General features: G+C 43.7%; 1 pseudogene; it reads left to right on the top strand.

Annotated features, from left to right (window-relative positions):
- Window positions 1–322: 322 nt before the first annotated feature.
- LOC119295666 lies at window positions 323–4,193 on the top strand (annotated as a pseudogene).
- Window positions 4,194–4,714: the final 521 nt, after the last annotated feature.

The raw sequence follows: 4,714 nt of genomic DNA on the forward strand, positions 1-4,714 counted from the left end.
GGTTGATGTACCTGTGCTCACCGTACCAGCCCGCGTAGGATTGGAGGCACGGATAGCTTCCAAATCTGCAATAAACCGAGTGATGAACAATTTTTTTTTGAGACAAGAGTGATGAACAATTGTATTGCATGTGTCGTGTCGGGCCAGTGCTATTAACTCACACTCAGGCCGATCCTCAAAGACAGGCCTTGGGGCTAGCACGGGCCGGACGGGCTAGGCTGGCCCATATGGCCAGGTTTGGTGGCATGTCACGGCCCCCCAAGGGCGAGATATTACGGCCCAATAAACACGGCATCTCCTCTTTCCCACTGAACGCTCCGCACGTGCCACTGCTTTTATCCACACATGGCGGCGACCTCGCCAGCGCCGATGAGGGCCGTCGCCGCCGCGTTTACCCCGCCTCCGTTATCTCAGAGGATCACCCGTATCTCTACAGTGTCTGCCGTCCACCTTCACCAATGCCGCGCAGCTCACCGGTGGCGCCCTGCACAGTGCCGCGGGAAGCCGGCCGTCAGTGGCGTGGTCGAGGACGACGAGAAGGACACTTCGCGGGAGGCTTTAAATCCTGAGGAAAAAGAGGAGGAGTCTGCGGGCGCGGCGAGCTGGGGGCTGGAGTGGTTCAGGCTTGATGAGGTAGGGATGGACATCGTGGGCATCGCCGTGCCCGCCGTGCTTGCACTCGCCGCCGACCCCATCACGGCGCTCGTTGACACCGCCTTCGTCGGGCATATCGGTAATAAATCACCTGGCTTCCTCACGTCTTTTTCACAAGCCTGCCTTCCGATGTGAGCTCAAATGATTGAGTAATTTCATGTATATATATTGAAAATGGCAAACTACTTCATGATATTTTTCGGTGCAGAATTCAGTACAGAAGCTCAGATGTGTATACTTGCTGTTTCATGTTTTGTTGATGAGATTTTGCACATCAATTTCATGATCTTCAATTCCTGTGGCCAGGCTCGGTTGAACTTGCTGCCGTTGGTGTATCCATATCTGTTTTCAACCTGGTGTCCAAGCTGTTTAATGTGCCACTGCTTAATGTCACCACATCCTTTGTTGCTGAGCAGCAAGCAGTGGATGCCAAGTATGGCGGCGTAGGAGAAAGTAAGCAAGTTTGGAGTTTTATTCATCTAGTTAGAATCAGCAATTTTGTTTGTGTTACACTGATTACTGTTTAGTTTTCACCTAGGAGATGAAGTGTCGAGCACCCGAGAGCAGGTGAGTGAAAAAAGGAAGTTTCTCCCAGCGGTGTCAACATCCTTGGCTCTGGCTGCTGGAATCGGGTTGATGGAAATGGTGGCACTTATCGTTGGATCTGGGACACTAATGGACATCGTTGGTATACCTGTCGTACGTAAGACTAATTTATTGTTGTACCTAGATTTCTTGGATCTATAGTGTTTAAGGTGTGGTACCTGGATGATTCAGTTGCGAATTGAGTATTCTCTTGTGTTGTGATTCCTAATGCATACCTGAAATGTCAAAATTATTTCTTGGACCTCTGTTTCTTGTTTTCTCACATGCTTGACTGCTAAATTTGGAGCAAGATAAAGTAGCCTTTGCTCATCCTGGGAAGATGAGACTGGATAAGAATGATATTATGCCATTTGGACAGACGATTTATGGTACTACCAAAATATGGGTGTCTACTTGCTATAATAAATAACTATTTGGATATTGTCTTATCTTAAACTTGACTGTCAAGTGCGGAAACCATTTTCCTAACATTATCACCAAAACTTACCAAGTTGATAGCCCAGTAGGCATTAGGCTGTTAGTTAGCACAATAGCTAAATTCGCTGGCTTGATTTTGTCTGCGACACCAGCTTTATTTGTCTATTCATTTTTTTTGTTGAATTAAGGTTATGTAAGCATGGAATTATTGTACAGTACAACATTTGTAACTAGTTCTTAGTGATATTCCAGCTCAAACATAACTTCTGCCATTAAAAAACCAACAGGATTCACCGATGCGAGCACCAGCAGAACAGTTTCTTACTTTAAGGGCATATGGTGCTCCGCCAGTCGTAGTAGCACTTGCAGCACAAGGTGCATTTCGTGGTTTCATGGATACAAAGACACCTTTGTATGCTGTGGGTAAGATTATGCAAAAAGACCTTTTTTGTTGCATCTGGCTTCCTGGTTAAGATGCCATATGTTATTGACTTGAAATATTGCAGTAAGAAACTAAGTGTGTGGATCTATGATGCATGCAGTTGCTGGCAACCTAGTAAATGCAATACTGGATGCCATATTTATCTTCCCACTTGGTCTAGGTGTAAGTGGCGCTGCATTGGCAACTGTAACTTCTGAGTATGTTGAAGCCATTATGAGATCTTTTACCTTTTTTGCTTCCTCCTGTTATTATCAATATTTGTGGACTGTGTAAACTATTTGCATTCATTTGCATCTGTTCAGGTACTTGGCGGCATTCATCCTCCTATGGAAGCTGAATAACGAACTCGTTCTGTGTTCATGGAATGTCATTGGCGGTGACATTATCCGCTACTGAAATCTGGTTGTCTAACATACCTCATGTTCATTTGCTAAGACTTCAAAAAATAGTGTTTTTGCTCCCTTGTGAGAATTTTTTGGTCTATACAGAAAGACAAGAGGATATTCATGAATCCAATCCGCTTAGTAATCACCCAATTAAGCACCCCTTAAATGTTGCTGCAACATACCTATATGATAGCCACTCTAACTTTAGTGTTTTTCTAGGTGCTTTGCTAATTGCCAGGACCATCGCAGTAATCCTTCCATTATGGCTGTCGACATCCCTGGCCGCAAGACAAGGGCCTGTTCCAATGGCTGGCTATGAGATAAGCTTGCAAGTCTGGCTAACAATTTCTCTACTTAATGATGCACTGGCTCTTGCTGGTCAGGTCTGTACATTTACAGGAACAGGCATTTAATCTCTAGGTCGATACCTTCCTATGTATCTGAAGTATCTATAACTTAATGCAGGCTCTACTTGCAAGTGAATATGCGAAAGGGAACTACAAGCAGGCCCGTTTGGTTTTGTACAGAGTTCTGCAGGTTAGGAAGATATTATATTCACTCACAATTGCTTGTTAAGTTTCTCCTCTTCCTTAGCTTTAATGAACAATCATATGCTGACAATGCATCTATTTTTTCTGCAGATTGGAGGCGTCACTGGTCTTGCACTTGCTGCGACCTTGTTCCTTGGGTTTGGATATTTGACCTTGCTATTTACAGATGATCCAGCAGTTCTAGATGTTGCACAGTCTGGAGTCTGGGTAAGGAGAATTATAAGAAGTCAATACTTTGTTCTCAAGTCACAATGATCTTATATTCACTGCATGAATGTGGAATTATTGCAGTTTGTCACTATTACTCAGCCGATAAATGCTATTGCGTTTGTGTTCGATGGGCTCTACTACGGTGTTTCTGACTTTGGCTATGCCGCATACTCCACGGTGCTGTTTCTATCCCCACTACTGGTGTTACCGGTTATAGCTCCAACTTTTTCATCTTAACCATGTTTATATATTGGCCATTTTAGCTTTTTGCGGGGCTCGTCTCCTCAGCCTTCCTCCTTGTCGTTGCTCCCAACTTTGGTCTCGGTGGTGTATGGGCTGGTCTTACTCTTTTTATGGGTCTGCGAGCAATTGCCGGGTTCTGGAGGTAATTGCCTTGCTCTTGTTTTGGTAGGAATTGTTTTAAGATCATGGCTTTGTTAGAAATCAAGTTCCAGACTTGGATTAGAATGAAAAGAATGATCCTTATTCTGGAAAAGAAAATCTGTCAGTGGCTTGAGCGAACCCTTCTGATTTTTCAGGTTAGGGAGCAAAGGTGGACCATGGGAAATAGTCTGGTCAAAGACCGATTAATATGCCAAGAATACGTAGGAAGCATTTTGAGGCAATCACAGCGCAACATTTGAAGGTCATAGTCACAGTGCATGACCTTGGATGTTGAATGGTTTGATCTCAAACAGCGCAACATTTTAAGGTGATCGCACAAGGATCAGCATAAGGAAGAAGACCTAGGCAGATGGCAAGTGAGGTCACAGTCATTTGTAACCCAAGAAGAGGGACTGTTTTATCTCAAAAGGAAAAGAGACGAAGAGGGACTGCTTCTGCAGTAGGACAGACGAGAGGCTGCAGAAGGTGGGTAGGTGTTCCCTCTTGCTGTGTCTGCTGCAGGATATTGTTTCACCCTTCAACTGTACAAGGAAGCTGTGTACAGAAGTACTAGATACACAAAGGCCTCCCATGTATTTTTCTTCCTTTGTGCCATGTAGGAGTGAATTTGCCATATTTTCTTCAGATATGCAAGTGCACAGATGATGGAGTAGTGGTCTAAAGTAGTGATCTAAACGCTCTTATATTTCTTTACAGAGGGAGTATGTACTATTTCGAGTAATATGATTTCGTTTGGAGCTTCCAAGAGAACCACTTATTATTTAGAGTGGACATCCACATCTTTTCCTAGGTTTTCTTTTCAGGAAGATGATATTTTCTCTGTTTTACTTACTATTTTCCTAGTTTTTTTTTACTACTGAAATCCCTATTGCAGTTGCTTAGGTGCTGGTTGGTACCAGCAAACCTCACTACCCTGACACAGGAATATGTTAAAATATGTAGGATGAATGTGGTTTGTATTTAGAGAGAAGGGGTACTCTAATAACATTACAAAGAAGATAACTGAGCAAGGTCTGCACTCGTTGCTTTGCTTTCGTTTAGAC

Source organism: Triticum dicoccoides, chromosome 4B (genome assembly GCF_002162155.2).
Source record: "Triticum dicoccoides isolate Atlit2015 ecotype Zavitan chromosome 4B, WEW_v2.0, whole genome shotgun sequence".
Taxonomy (NCBI): Eukaryota; Viridiplantae; Streptophyta; class Magnoliopsida; order Poales; family Poaceae; genus Triticum; species Triticum dicoccoides.